The following is a 16,306-nucleotide window of genomic DNA, read 5'->3' on the forward strand; positions in this document are numbered from 1 at the left end:
GATATGACTCAGTAAACATTATTACTTTCTTCATAAGAAGGTGTAGGACTGAGCATCAGGTTGTTTGTGCTTGATAAACACTAAATACTTTGTATTGCTTCGCATCTAAAATCACTGAAATGTGAATTCAAAACATACAAAAGTGTCCGAACGTATTTGCAGGTCGCAGTGTCTATTTAAATCTGCACCGTCCATATGTTTCACGTGGCACACTGGATATCTTACATTACATGATGCTGACAATGACATGAGCATGTGCTCTACAGTATTTACCCCATGCTGTGTTTTCCTTTTATAGGGCTATTCAGTTTAGGGGCATTTGTTTATATTCGTAAAACACTGTAAAACTCTGAGAAAGAAATGGTTTTCCTAGATTCACAATGCTAAGTCTTTCTATGAAAGATTTCAACAAAATATGACGTGGAGAACAAAAAGCCAGAGAAGAAAACAAACAGCTTGCCAGCAAATTGACCAAACTAAAATGATCATTGCTGGAGGTCAATTAAAACTGACCTGATACTTTCTGCCTCTGCCAAATGCTGTTTAGAAAACAGCGTTTGGCAGCTCACCTCACAGTGTCTCTGAGAAGGAGAATGTCCTGCTACAAAGTTGTTGCCAATTGGAGAGTTTGTTTGGCAGCTACTGTCAAATGACTTCAGCCTCAGATTAGCAGTTACCATCTTTCCACTTGGCTACGGCTTTGATTGTCGCTGAACTCCTGAACCGGAGCCAGCAGTTACTGTACAGTGATAACTTGGAAAAGCTGTAATTACATCTGGTCTGTTTGGTTATGAGAGCAGTAAAATGTGGAGATCTGAAGGCTATCGATATACACTATGGGAGCCACCTTTGAATGTCATATACTGCCGAGCTGTCCTCATTTGTGTCAGGGAAACAGAGATATGTGTCAAAAGATCATGGAATATATGTTAGACATATGTACATCATATGATAACACTCATCTGATAATTTGTCGATAAAAGAGGGGTTTTCTTCTTTGTCTGGAGGTGGACTAAAGGAATCCTGATAAAAAAAGACCTTTGCTCCTGTTCCTACTATTTCTGTCTTGTCTGTTTTCCTGAAGTCACTGTAACCTACAGACTGATTTTTTTATCTGACTAACTCTTGATGATGTCCTTCTGAGTTTTTCTTTTTTAATACTTCACAGCTATGTACTTGTTCCATTAATATTTTATGGTAAACGTCCAAAAATACTGAAGAAAGCCTATTAAATTTGTTAACACTCATAAGACTTTTCAACATAAAGTTCACTCTGCAATGTGAATCCTTCTAAAAAATAATCTCAGGTAAAACCAGATTTTTTTTCCCCCGACATTAAGCCAGATAAACTATCTGTGATAATATTTATCCTGATAAAATTTCCTTGGAATGAACTTTTTTTTTTTTTTTTATCATTGGTTCAGTTATTTGTAGATGTTATCTGGAATGTTCTCGGGCAAGAAGCGTTATCAGCACTTTATCAAATATCCCCAGAAGCTGCCACATCATACAAATCAAGCTCCCAGACAAGTTAAAATTTAACCTGTTTTAACTTTGCTATATGCTACGGCTATTAGAGTCTATTCTTATCTCCTGTGGTGATGATTGACAAGTGTGTAAGTACATACAGTACAGGGGATGTAAAACCATTGACTGAGTGCTGCAGCTGATGGGGCTGATGACGATAATGATTAGACCTTACAGCAGTTGCTTTTGGCTGTAAATGCTTATCAATGCCAAACTCTCAAGCAACTGGAAAAAGTAAGCTTTTACGTGAATTGTTTTTAATACCTATTTGCTGCAGGGGCTACTTCTGTCTAAATAAATGATCACATATAGGCTGTTTGGAGAACTTCCACACACTTTATTTTTCCATCTGTTAGGTTGCATAACAGTTGTTTCAATGCTCATTAATTTGAAACCATTCAAGGCAACATTGTTCTTGCTGTGGAGCTGCATTATTCAAGCAGGAACAATTTGTTCTTGATTTATTTATGATAGTAAGGGTGTGTTGTTATGATACTGTAGAATGAAGAGCAAGGGGTGAAGAAACTTGGTTGAGGTTGAGGCTGGTGGTTGAGGACTGTAGCTCCAGCTCCAGCCAGGACAACCTTCTGTAGACAAGAACGAAATCAGTGAACAAAAATAATGCTTTTCAAACTCTTTCTTTTCATTTTAGGACAATACTTTCAACATATCTTTAGACTTGAAGTTATAGTTTTCTAGGTAATGAGTTATTAGTCACTACATTCAGTTGTTTACAAGATCATACCTTGAAAAATTTCTAGTGGCTTTGTTCAAAATGTTACACAATAGTTTTTAGTCATAACGCCACAGCTGTATTCGCAGCTTCATGCATTTCCTCACTAACCAAAGATTATTCAATCAATTAAACTTAAATGAGGAAAAAATCTGATTGCTAATGCCAGCATTTGTGGCATTTCTGGCTCATAAGCAATATGCTCACTCGTGTCACTGGCCAGTATGACCGTGCATCTGTCTGTACCAGCTCAACTGTTTGCATGACAAACAGAGTGTTTAGCTAGAACACTTTGTACCTGAACCTTTCCCTCTCAAGAGGGAATCACAGTCTTGGATCATGTGGCTTTTATGGAATGACTTTCCTGCAGGATTAAAACATTGATTTCTACACAAACGCACTCATTCATTCACACACGTACTCAAAGTCTAGTCCTGTCAGTTGAAATAAGAAAGCTGCCTTGCTGAAGTTTGCAGAAGTTCAGACATTTTTCAAGTGCTTTGGGAAGGCCCGGTTTCTGATGAAAGCCTGGCAAAGGTTTATGTTGTGAACTCACCCTGGGTGGTCAGTCTGCTGAGCTGCCATCATTGGCGTTTGCCACTTCTTAACAGAATAAAATGTTCAGCATAGCCTGAGGAAGGACGCCAGGACAACTTTGGGACTGAATATCAGTATGAGGCAGTGGCAGTGGCCAGCAAACTAGTTATGTAAATGTTCACAGAGGTCACAGAAATGTGCAGAGAGCAGAATTTGAACTCATAAGTCTTGTTTAATGTTTCCAGCCGAGCCAGAGACCACTTGAGAGGTGGGGGGGACGGGATCTGTGATGTCCCCATGATAAAACCAGAGGAGATGTGTTCATTTACTTTGAAACTTAGAGAGCTACGCGTGGCGGGAATGAGTCTCTTGCACACCTTCACCCCAGGCAGTCAGTCAGTACTTAACAGCCGCTAAACACCGTCATTCTGGCGTGAAGAGGGATGAGGAGCCTGCAGCGATGACACATTCAACGTTTATCACTTCACGTCAGTGAGCAGTCAAAATACAAAGCACAAAGAACTTACCGGCAGCACAAAAGATGTCACAAGAATGTCAAAGTGTCAAAGATCTCTGCAGCAACCAATGATGTTGCCACAGGACAGGGCTGAGATTAATTTGCACCCTTCAGCGTGGAGAGCTTCTTCCCAAGTGTACCGACAACAGAGTAATGATCAGTCATTATTCAAGTGTTCTTTTCAGTAATGCAGTGGCGTGGACTTGCATACCTCCATCTGTAACTGTAAGACAGAAAGGGCTTTAAAACCAGTTGGTATAATCTTTAATAGTACATGAAGCGACTAAACAAGTTTAAACAAGAAGTTGCTTGGTGTTAATGAAATGATTTTCATTTCTTGATTCAGGTCTGTGGAGAGAGAAAGAATTTTCCTAAAAGCAAAAATGTCTTTTTTGAGGTGAGGCTCTTTTCACACGATACACAGACTCCAAGTTTGTGCTTTGAATGATAAAATGTACAAAAATGGCAGTAAAAGGATTCTGACAGAAGAGCTACAACCTATGACTTTTTTCTGCTCTGACACAACTATTTATCTTTCTAAACTTGGCTGAACTAAACCAGCCCACATTACAGTGGTAAAAGTTTTGACCAGAGATCACACCACTGAACATGACCCAGCCCTCCCACAGTAGAGCGGATTCAGGATCCAGCTGTGTCAGAAGACGAAGAATCAGAAGAATCAACTTTTGTTGGCAGTATATATATTTTTACACGCACGAAATTTTTCCTCTGCATTTAACCCTTCCTTGGCTGAATGCACACGCAAAACCCAGCAAATTACATGCAGTGAACACACACACACACACAGGAGCCGTGGGCTGCCACTGTCAGGCGCCAGGGGAGCAAATTGGGAGTTAAGTGCCTTGCTCAAGGTAGTCAAAGTAGAGCTGAGTACAGGGCAGTTCAACCCGGACAGACAAGCGAAGAAAATAAAGATATTTGTTATCACAACAGATAGTAGGTGATATTTAAGCCTTGTCAGACAGTCTTTGGCACTCGGACTCTTCAGGGAGATTTGTATTCGAGGGGCATTTTCCCTGAGCTGCAGCAAGATCAGTCCCTCCTTGGAGTCCACACACTGGTGGCCGTGGCTGTCGACTCTGCTGAGGCTGGTGCGAATAACAACAGCGTGGCCACAGTAAAGGAAATCATAATTAAAGGCAGCATCAAGATTATAGAGGGTGACGATGTAGGCAGCTATTGGATAGATGTGACCAGCTGATGTCTCAATTGACAGCCCCTTATAATGACAGGAGGTAACTATGAGTGAGCAAATCTTTTGCATGAATCGCTTGTATATATATATATATATCACATGCTTTTGTGCATTCAGGCTTGTTCTGTTGTTCAGATAACATTGTGGTGGTAAAATAGCACACAAATCAGTCGTCAATGTAAAGATGTTATGATAAGGTAAACAAAACGCAGTTTCCTCAGTATCCTGTGTTCTATACTGCTCTAAAATTGGCCTCATTTGACAGACAAATGCTACGTAATGAAAAAAAGCACACTTATTGCAAACATGTGAATTCAGGAACAGCTGTAACAGGCATATGTATCCAGTATCCAGTATCCAGGAGAGAGCAATATAATCTGAAGTTCCATATTTACAGAATACTTTGTGAGGCAGGTGAAATATGTTTTAAACTAATCATTACTGTTGTCTCTCCCAGTTTCACCACATAAAAGGCTGATACACATCAAATACACCCTTTCTGATAACAGAACCTGTATCCACTTACTTTGTTTTTTGTTTGCAACTAAACAATGTAACTTTCACAGGAAAAGCTACGTGTCCTACACAAGGTTGAAGGGAGTTACGTAACTTCACGGGTTACAGGTGGCAGGGGATGCGGATATAAACAAAAAAACAGGGATTAGCGGTGAGAAGGCAGCAAAGGGAAGGATGTCTGGGTGGAAAAACGGATTCATGGCCGGGCAATTCTGAGGAGCAAATCCTGAACAAACAAAGGCCACAAAAGTGAGCTCTGAGCAGGGCTGGGGGGGGGGGGGGGGGGGGGGTGAGAGGGAGAGCTACAGGGAGAGAAAGATAGAGAAAGAGTCAGGGGTAGACAAACAGCCAGACAGGAGGCCGGTGCGAAGACAAAACATAGACAGGACTTGCTAAAAATAGTGTGCTGTTAACACTGAACTCTACGATATGCTGTAGGTAGACTGCAGACGTCTGTGGTAAAAGTCACAACCTTTTTCTATAGTTAAAGGAAGTGACTGTTTGGAGGCTAGAGGAAGTAAAAGCCATGAAAAGTGTTTATTTTACGGTTGTTTTTATGACTTTCCTGAATAACACAGGCTTTGACCTGTGGAGAGTTGAAAAGAGACATTCATGGGGGAAGAGACTGATTTATAATATTAGAAATCACTGGATTTCCAAACACATGTTGCTATATATTTGGTGTGTTTGCACCAGGACTTAGTTCTGTGTTTGATTATATCACTGAGGGGCCAGTTTAAAGAGGGATGTACAGTAAAGTTTATAAAACGGCAGCCAAGTTGTCGGTGGTCCTTGTGGAGCATGCTCTCAGTTTATCACACATGCGTTTTACATCCCAGACACACACCATCTACTTCAGCAGGCAGCGATCAGTGTATGTCAACTCAGAAATCTGCAGACACGCCCTGCACCACAGGTTGGTGCACAGGTCTTTCTTTACCAACACCAGTTTGGTTCCATGTTCAGCTGCGCCTAGCAACACCATAAACACGACATGCTCACCAGATAGCCGTTATGATACTCTGTGTTCAAAAGTGTCGCTCCGTGCAAACTGCCTGCTATGTATTGTTTTTATGATTTACAAAATTCATCAATTCCCCCTTCCCCCTTTATTAGAGTTGTTAGCTTAGCCTTGTAACCTTTACACAAACCTGTCCTGCACTGCTTGTGACAGCTGCAAGGGTCGGGAACGAGTAAGTCATCAGTCTGTCTAGAGGTCACATTCCATTCCACACAAATATGAACACACTTACAGCATATAGTACACAAAGGTGACCGAGTATTATGGCTTTCTTGACACGTCACCGCAGCAGAATCCGGCTAAGCTCTTTTGTTCTTAGCGACAGAGAGTAAGAGACGGCATGTACCAGAGGTGGATTAGAAATCCATAAGTAACACAACATGTGTGCCTCCAACTCAAATCGTCAGCACTTTCAGTGTGATAGTAAATGAAAGTGAAAATGATCTGCAGTTTGTGAAACATTAAAAGGTCATTTTCTGATTGCTTAATGCCTGTTTTATGATTGTTACCAGGCTCCGGTTTGTAAATATCCAACATGTCATGGAAAGGCAAAGGTAAAGCTGTTTTTATTTTGTTTTGTTTGTTTTGGTTTTGTTTAGCGGTTAAAATTTGTCCAGAGTAACGTGGTTTCTGTTGAAAACTATTTCTGTCATGAGGCGGTTCAGCTTTGCCACGTAAACGTAAACTTAAATGGAGAAGAATTCCTGAAGTCAAAACAAATAAGAGGATCTCCACCCCTCTAAAGCACAGCTGAGTGCAGACGCCTATAAAATGGATATGGAAAGTACACATTGGGTTTGATATTTCAGAGCAACAAAAAGAAGGAAGCATTCTTAAAAACAAACAAAAAAAAAATCACAAATCCTTCAGAGGAGGAAAGCAGTACCACCCATCCATTAAAACATTAAAACACTTTCTTCCTCCATGCTTCATGTTTGCACAGCTCTCTTTGTCCTCCCCTCTTTTATTTGTTACATCTCTTCCCTTGCTCCTTATCCTTGTTTTTTTCATCCTTCCCTCTCTTTTCTTTTTGTTTCTTTCTCCATCTCAGTTGTTCTAACTGGGAGCTGCGGGGCTTAAATAAGTCTGAGTAAAGGAGGAGGAGGAGCGGGGGGGCTGAAATGACCCTGTCTTGCACTCATTGCCTTATCTTTTTGGACCATGGCTACGGCGTCTATTTAGATAATAAGGCAGCCTGTCAACACTTGCCATCACACTCCCACACATGCATGTACACGCACACACACACACACAAAGCCCTGTGCTTTAGAGTGAGTAATAGTATCACAAATACTCAATATGTCATAATTACACTCTATGAATAGGCTTTAATACCACTTGCATAACACTAATGGGTTAGTTCAGTGTGATTTGCTTTTTTTATCAGTCTGCAGCTTGCACATAACAACCTGCTGCATCAGTGGTTTATTTGGGCACTGGAAAATACTTGTATTGTCTCCAGCGTAGTTCATGGTATGGATGCAGGCAAGCTGAAATGATTTGCACTATACCACCCACACTGCAAGCTGGAGGGCAGTAGAATTTTTATTCAGCGCCATTTTCAATAGCATGGGATTCCCATTTTTTCTCACTCTGCATGGGAATGTGGTAACACACCCTGCTACTAAGAGCCAAATCAAACTGTGGCTGAGGAGAGGAACAGTAAATGTTGAAACAAATGCTTTTCATGAGCATACAGTGTCTTTCTCTTTGATGTAAAAACTCACACTAAAATTCTGGTAAATATTTTCAGCTTTATTCTGTCTTTCTGTTTCTCTCCAGACACCTGTTTTGTAATCCCAAGTGTTGCTGCTCCAAACTGTGTTTTTTTTTGTTCTTACTACAATAGGCTGCTACACAATGCAGCCAGAGCGAGTCTGAGCCAGGTCTATCATTACCCTCTTATTCCTCCCTGGGTACTAGTCACACACAGGTTGGGTACATGATGTACCCTCACACACACACACACTTACTTACACAAACACTCTTACGAATTAGCCATAATTTAGCAACTGTGTTGTCATACCTGATCATACTGAAATGTTCCTAGAGTCTCTCCGAAAGAAAACAGTTACCTCTTTGCACTTCTGCCGGTCATGAAACTCTTTCCACAACACAGGAAAGGTTACAGCATCAGGGACAGTCGCCTTCTATTTGTGAAGTTTCTGGGCATCTGTAGTTTGGCAACATCAGTGCTGTGCATTTCTTTACTGCAGTGTACAATTTTGAGCTCTGAAGGGAGGATGTGTAATTTAAATGTCAAAGTTTTCCAAGAAAAAAACAAACAAACAAGTAATAAGAATCATAAGCGAACACAGTTTTGGTCAGGAAGCATATTTCAAAATCAGTTGAGCTAATCACTCAATCAAGTTGTTTTGGCCCATTAAACAATTATGTAATGTGGTTTTTAAAAGTAAATGTGTAATTAGAGTTATACTGGAGTCTCTGACTTCTCCTTCCCCTCACACATGATATCGTCACTGAAATCTAAAGCAACTGGCGTTTTAACATTTAGTTCATTTCATCAAGTGTTTACCTCACTTTGAAGACCCCCACCCCACCCCACCCCTCATGTCTGGGAAGGCCTGCGTTGTACTGTCCTGCGTTGTACTGTCATTCATACTTGCATCATGAAATTGGGCCTTTACAAAACAGCCAAATAAACAAGTGAGAGACTTCTCACAGCTGTCAAACAGTGAAAATGAATCGAGAACATGTGCAACCTCTTCACAACTTGGTGCAACGAGTTTGTTTCGTCAGACGTATCTAAGTACGCAATAAACTTTGCTAAATCTGGAAACCTTTTTTTTTCTGCTGTGAGGGCAGAGGCTGACCTTGGCACAAATTGATTGTAATATAACTGCCACTCTGAATCACACTTTACAGTATAAATGTCCTAAAAAGGCCAGATGACTGGCAAATCCCTATGAACCGTAATCAAACTCTGACTTTGGTGTAATGAATATGGTTTCCTGTTTGTTAGCGGTGAGTCCAAATTTCCGAACTCTCACTGGGTTCAAGTGTTCCAGCACAACTGGCGAGCGACTCTGTTAGAAAGAAAGGAAGGAAAAAAGAAATCTGAAAATGAAACCAAAAGATAAAACTAAACAAACTCACAGTGAAAGAAAGAAAAAAAAACCCTTCAAATGTACTACTTTTTTCTGTGATGACAATGCAGTTTTCACAGTGAGTCCATGGGGGAAAAAAAAACAAACAAAACATAGCTGACTATATCTGCATTTTATTGCTTACCACTGTGGCTGTGTCTTAAATCCAAGTCAGTTCTTACTATAGCTTCAGCAGCAGAGAGGAGAGGCTTGCTGGACTGAACACAAATCCTGTCCCACTGGCAGAGCTCCTTTTTTTTTGTCCTTTCTGGCAGACAAGAGCCTGCCAGACAAAAAGGAGAAAAATGAGCATGCAGATATGTGCCAAGTTTCAGTGAGTCTGTGATTTTACTATGGCAGACTGAAATGAACATCAACTTGTTCAAGACCTCACATCTGCCTTTGTGTCCCTGTGTTTTAATAGAAGAAGTTGTATTATGGAACGGACCAGGTCGGTCGTGTCTGACAGGACGTTATGGCTCGGTCCCCTGCCATCTTACTGTGCCATTAAGAAGAGCACTTATCACCAGTCACATTAAATGACCTCTTTCTGCATTCCTCCCAATATGGCATCATGGAGGAGGACTGAGCCACAGATCATCATTATGTTTGCATACTTTGGTGTTTTTACACATTCTGGGATTAGGTTCAGCAACAGTTCTCTGAATACATGCAGCTGCTCCTGGGCCAGAGTAATAGGGCTCTGATGCTGGGTTTAGGAACAAGTGAGGCCGACGCCAGGAAAGAGTGGCATTGGCCTCTTTCTTGGCATGATGCTGAAGAATGCTGAAACTCTCTTTCCCCACCCTTTGTTCATCCATTCCTCCTGTCCCCCTCTCTTGTGCATACACTCATGCACATCGCACACATCCACAGATTCCATCAAGGCTGTCATCCACATCCCTGACAAAAGTCCTTCAGGGGTCTGCAATGCACACAAAAACCTATTCATCACTAACCTGCACACACACTGTCATATAAGGGGAAGTGGAGCCTGTTTTGCTTTATGTAACACTTTAGGTCACAACCTTTCAGTACTTGTGAGCCAAAAGAGTGGAAGTCGGTTGGGGTCGGGAGGTCTTTCTTGCATCAGTAGGGGCACGTTTTGTTGCGGAAGAGCTCGGCTTAGGCAGGAAGACTGACAAAAGCAAAAGTCACCCTAAACAAGTCAAGAGATTAGGGGTTTCTAGTACAGATTAATTGGATTCCAAAAAAGAACACCAATACTAAACAGAATTTTAATTTTTTATAAAAAGGGGAGACACCTTTTTAATTTTGAGTGCTTTTCAAGGAACAGTTGACTTATTAATCCTTTTCCATGCCGCTAAAGGCTCACGTATACAGGAATTCGACAGGAAATCAAAATCATCTGCGAGGCGCATGATGATTTTCTCTCCGATACATTTCCATCTGCGAGTTCCACACGCTCGATCTGCCCAACTATAATGTTTGCACTAATACATCTCCTTCAGGCTTGTTTAGTATAATTTGAGCGTTGCATATTCTTTTATGTCAGGTCATGGTGTGTGGGAAGTAGAGAACAGTGCACATATTATATAATCGTGTTCCAAAATGTTGACTTTTCCTTTTTGAATGCTGATGAGCTGATTTTTGGGCCAGAATGTAAAGTTAAAACAACTGCTGTAGCTTTTTATTTTAGCTTATAATGACTTTGAGGTTCATTTTAGGCATCTGAAATAAATTGCTGTAAGTGCACACATGAAAGACATATCTCTCAAAGTATTGCCAATTTAAAGCAAATTTTGGTCTGGTGTTTAGGGCTCAGTTTTCAGTTTCAAAAAGATACTTTCCTACATGCATCAATCGGAAGCAACTAAGACAATGTATATGCCACATAATGCATGCATCAGAATGCCCTTTTAGCAGTTAAATATTATGTGTTATGCAGTTTGAAGGTGATGTTTTAATGAATCAGAATCCAGCCATTTCCAGTATTTTGGATTTGACATGAAATGGAAGAAAGCACACCACCGTCCCTCATGCAGGGTACACCCAGGTAACATATGGGTGATGAAGGTCATCTCTGGTTGGTGCAATCAGTCAGAGAATGTTCTGATATTCCAACCATTAATAATCTGTAGGTGTAACCTGTAACGGCCGAGTGCTCCTTCCCATTCCAAGACCGACTCCTGTCTGAACCAGAGCTTACATAACAAACAGACAGACACAACAGTGTGGAAATGTTGGCAAAACAGTTTCAATCCTTCCATGCCGTGCCCGATTTTACCATGAGAATCATCAGTTTGGAATTTAATGTGCTGTTATCTGATCCATTTTTTTTTTTTAGCGAGTGGTTTGGTGTATTTCTAGGTCTGTCTTTGTTCATGGACCTACTTTGCAACCCTCTTGTATTAGCTTGTATTAGTAGGAAATTCAGAGAAGCACCCAGATAAAAAAACAAAAAACTTCCCTTGCTGTTATTCTGTGACAGCCAGCAAGAGGTGCATATAAAACATATAAAAAAAGAACAATAATTGGCAAGAATGATACCTCCTGCCATTCATATTCTAGAAGAAGATATCAGATTCAGACATGGCGGTATTTCTCCCCTTGTGTGTTTTCTGAAATGATATCTGGGCCAATTCACTGAAAGCAGCATCGCTCAGGACCTCTGTCATCTCTGGCGTGTCATTGTCCCTCTTATGCTAGCATCAAAATGCAGATGCCATTAGGCTTTCACTGAAACAGATATGAAACAAAACACATGACATGATGCTACTGCGAAATGAAATGATGAATCATCATATTTTTCTTGTTCCTTTGAGCGCGGGACCAAACTCACCAGTACTTAAGCCAATACCTCAGCAACTGTGTTACATCACTTGTTTAGATATTTGTTCTGAGGAAATGTTTTTTGTTCAGAACTACCAGTATTTGATGTTGAAACAGCTAAGCTGCCACTTTGTCCAAGGCCAACTATAGCATACAGTAATTCAAAAAACATTGACCCAGCGGTGATAAAACTTAACAGTCCGTGACACTTGCTATCACAAACACAATGAGACGTGCAGTAGGACAGATTTAAGACTTAGATTCTGCTTATCGTCTTGATCCCATGATAAGAGGCTAACAGGTTTTGCAGATGTCTGCACTGCAGTCCTGCTCAACATCCTACTGCACAAACACAGGTGGGAGTTTGATCTTGTATACCTAACTATTACTTATATTATTATATTTCTTCTGTTACCAATAGATTTATTCATCTTAATCACACTTGAGTCAAACTTGAATTAAATCCACAAGTAAGCATTCATACCACACAATCCTTAGACCAAATCAAACTGTAAATATGCACAACAAAACCTAAAACACAATAAAATAAATGCTTGCTGCACACAAAGAACGAACAATTCTGTTGGAACAAACATGAAATATTCAAATGGGAAATGCAATATCTCTTAAACCTTTAAGTGGAGTATTAAGCTTTTCCTGCCTCACGATGTCTTCATGAGGAAATTACAACAACCAATGTGTCCCTGTACAACATAGACCGTAAATGCACAAAAAAAAAAACCATCATATGTAAACAAACCATATCAAATAGTGACATAAATAATATTTAGGGTTAGACTTATCTTTTCTGGAGTTAATGCGCTGCTTAATTGGTGTTCAAACTTGGAAAGGGTGTATCTCTGAGGTTTTCTGCAGGATTTGTGCAGCATGATTTATCTAACCAACCAGGGGATAAAGTCAAATAAAAAGTTGGATTAAATTTGCACATTAAAACTCTATCTCTCCTTCTCTAATGCAAACACCCCAGCCTGCCCCCCCCTCATATCTCAAGGTAACCATGTTTTTTTGACAGTTTATCTGAAGAACTGGGAGTACAGCCAAAGCCTCCTATCAGAGGAAACACTGCCTAACAACAGCTGTGAAAGCCCTCTCCTCCCTCCCTCTTTCTCCTCCTCTCCTTTTCTCTTCCTCATTTTTGCATTTTCCTGTTTTGGCATTTGGTAGCGCTCTGCTGAGTCTTTGATACAAGGCAAGAGGCTGTTCTCAGGCTGCAGAGCCAGACACGCAGTATCTGGTGAACTAATGAAAGGCGATACCACGGATTCTTGTTATTGCCCTCATTTGCTTGTCTGTCTGCCTCATGGTTGTACATGTTTGTGCTGACTGGTGTGTTTCTTTTCACACAGACTTGGTCCATCACCATATCAGGTTTTCACTGATTATCATGGCCAAATGAATTCATGATAATGAATGACAAAAAAAAAAAAAAAAAATGGAGCCATCAGTCAAATTCATCTTTTTGTTTGTTGTGGTTTTTTTTGTTAAATTTCGTGCAAATAAATTACATTTTCAACAAATGTACGGTGGTGGTCTGCAAAAATAACTGTAGGAGCAAATAGAAAAGAACAGTTACACTTTATGAATAGTGAATAGGCAACCAGATGAAGTGATGAACAGTCAAGACAAAAGAATTAAAAACAAAAAAGATATATATTAGTCACACAGTTACACAATGCCCTTAGGAAATGCCTCAAACTGTGCTCCTCTGTACTGGCATGTTGAAGGAAATATGCATATTTTGCAACAACTCTTTGACTTCCATGTACATGTCAAGATGTTTTCACCCCGCCCAATCACATTTCATATATGTGGTGTGTTTTTCTTATGATAAATGTTCTTTCACACACATACATTTATATACATATATGTATATATGTGAGTGTAAATTACATGTACTATGTCACATAAAATTTTATTCTCTGCAGTCTCCTCTGTGCAATCTGAATAAAAACAAACCAACAAGTTGCTGCACGATGTGTGCGATGGCCTAGTTTTTTGCATTAATGAAACAGACAGGAGATGTTTTGTTGCAATTTTTTTTTTCTTTGATTTCTGGAATAACAGGATGGGAGGGCATGACCAGACAGCATCCCTTTGTGGTTATCCCTTTATTCAGGAATATAGCCCAGACATGGTATGCTTCCAGAGTAAACACAAGTGTCTAAGTTTATGACGCATGAGACTTGATGTTGTTGTCACAGTTACCCCTCCCATCTTGCATCTATAGACACTCCAAACTTACATACACAGAGAGAGCAACAGATGAAAATAGGTAGGCCTAAGCGTGTACCAGACGACTAGGAATATGATGAGATAGATCAGAGACAGGATAATTACCTCAAGTCAGGGTTAGGACGTCCTGGAGCTTGCCAGTCGGATAGGATTTACTGCTCCGAGACAGTGTGAAAGAACAGGAATAACAAAAGCTGTTAGAGGAGGAGGTGAGCAGCACAGACAGAGAAGAATCTAGAGGGAGTGAGAGATGACAGACAGCAGGACAAAGGACTGTGCACAAGGTGGCAGACAAGATACAGAAGTTACATAAAGCCAAATCAAACAGTCACTGGCAGGATATTGTACACTCTATTAACAATATTCAGAAAATCAATTGCCACATACTGTCACTATTACTATTACGTTTTGTTGAGGGGGTGCCCATGTGGGAAAGGTTGGCAGCTACCTTACAAGCATCACACTGTGCTCCTTCCTTTGCGGTCACACAAAAATTACAGCCTCACCAAGAGAGAACACTGCGGTCATTAGACTGGTGTGAAGAAGACAATCAGTCACATAAGATGGAAAATAAGATACTGACTTGGCTTTATTTTTGACTGTGCGTATTTGGTGTGTGTGTGTGTGTGTGTGTGTGTGAGGATGCATATTTCTGCAGTTGTGGGGACAAAAATCTGTTTACACAGTCACATTGTGAGGACCTGCCTTACTTGTTGGGACAAAATGAAAGTCCATAAAACATAAATCATTAAATATTAGAAGACTTGCTTTAAGGTTCATTTGAAGTTAGGGTTAGGTTAAGGTAAGGGGTAGGATTAGGGAAGTAGTGTTTATTGCTATGGTTAGGTGGTGGTTAAGCCTCCAGGAAATTAAAGTCCATGTAATGTCCCCAGAAGTGATGGAAACACGACTCTGTATGTGTGTGTGTGTGTGTGTGTGTGTGTGTGTGTGTGTGTGTCTAGGTCATGAGTTAGTCAGTGGGTGTGGGAACCTGTGAAATACCCGATTTTGTTTCAATTCTCCAAATCCTGAAGTAGTTCCTCAAAACTGTAACTTAACTGACAGTTTCATTTGTGACTCGCTGCTTAATTTACCGTGATAACAGAGAAAGCCAGATGTCAAATTAATTTAATCAATCATTTATCCTAAGGAGAATCTGTAGAGATGACAGGGAGTCTTACGTTAAGCCAATACTCTGAAGACCTGTGCTGTATTGACATGACAGAAAATATCTGAGGACATACCTGTAGCTGTCTCTGACAAATGTGCTGGCACATACCTGCTCTCATGTGCAATAACTCTGCAAGCTGAGCCTGGCATATTCTCTCCCACTTTGTTATGCGCTGCAACATGCTCTTTTGCTATTGCAGGGTTGAAGCCAAAGACAACCCTGGATCAGTACACCGCTCTGGAGGTGCCTGAGTGTCTGACCTCACTGACCTCTCCCAGTCTCTTCCTGCCTCTGAGATCTTTTCTGGACAGTTTTAATTTCTTTCCAGGGAGCATGTTTGAGTGCTTTGTGCTGTACAGTGCCTAACGTGGCCTTAACATCAAGCAATGCCATTTTTAGCTTTCACTTGCAGCTTCAGCTTGCTGTGTTGAGGCAGTGCCATGCTGGTGGGAACCTTGTCTCTCAACACCTGAACTCTGTGATTTGTGTGTGAAGATAAGGTGACAACTTACTGGCTTCAAAACACTGCTTCTGTCAGGAAATCTGTCCATCTCAAAAACAAAAAAGGGCTATTACGTATGTCTCCTTGCCCATAGGCCAGATCTGATTACAGTTTTTACGTCAGTCTCAACTTTCGTTCCGGAAGATCTCAAGCATAGCCATCGTCCTTATCCGGTTCATTTATTGTGCGTATTTCAGAGTAGGACTGATGCCAGAAAATGACATTTTCAGAACTGAGCTTTTAGCTTAATTGTCTCTCCTACCTCCTGTTGGTGTTAATCCTAAAATCTCCATTTTTTTCAAAAGTATGATTAATTCGGAATAAAAAATGCTCAGTCCTGCAAAAGAATTTCTTTATTTCAGAGTTGTGAGAATATGAGTGGTCACCTGACACTGTAAATTGGCACATCCAGA

General features: G+C 40.5%; 1 protein-coding gene and 1 long non-coding RNA gene across 6 annotated transcripts in view; one reads left to right on the forward strand and one right to left on the reverse strand.

The window, feature by feature from the left end:
• tsc22d3 (TSC22 domain family, member 3) overlaps positions 1 to 16,306 on the forward strand; it is a 32,261-nt gene that overhangs the window by 1,116 nt on the left and 14,839 nt on the right. The window lies entirely within an intron of this gene.
• On the reverse strand, positions 1,844 to 14,750 carry LOC124068560. 5 transcript variants are annotated; one of them, XR_006844935.1, is made up of 5 exons: positions 14,326 to 14,749; positions 9,320 to 12,864; positions 3,325 to 3,537; positions 2,817 to 3,249; positions 1,844 to 2,114 (listed from the first exon to the last, which is right to left on the reverse strand). It is a non-coding gene; the product is annotated as an uncharacterized LOC124068560 (long non-coding RNA). The 5 variants fall into 5 exon arrangements; XR_006844936.1 differs by having other exon boundaries at positions 2,817 to 3,537; positions 9,320 to 9,457; positions 11,686 to 12,864; positions 14,326 to 14,747; XR_006844937.1 differs by having other exon boundaries at positions 2,817 to 3,537; positions 9,320 to 11,874; positions 14,326 to 14,750.

This window comes from Scatophagus argus, chromosome 12 (assembly GCF_020382885.2).
Source record: "Scatophagus argus isolate fScaArg1 chromosome 12, fScaArg1.pri, whole genome shotgun sequence".
Taxonomy (NCBI): Eukaryota; Metazoa; Chordata; class Actinopteri; family Scatophagidae; genus Scatophagus; species Scatophagus argus.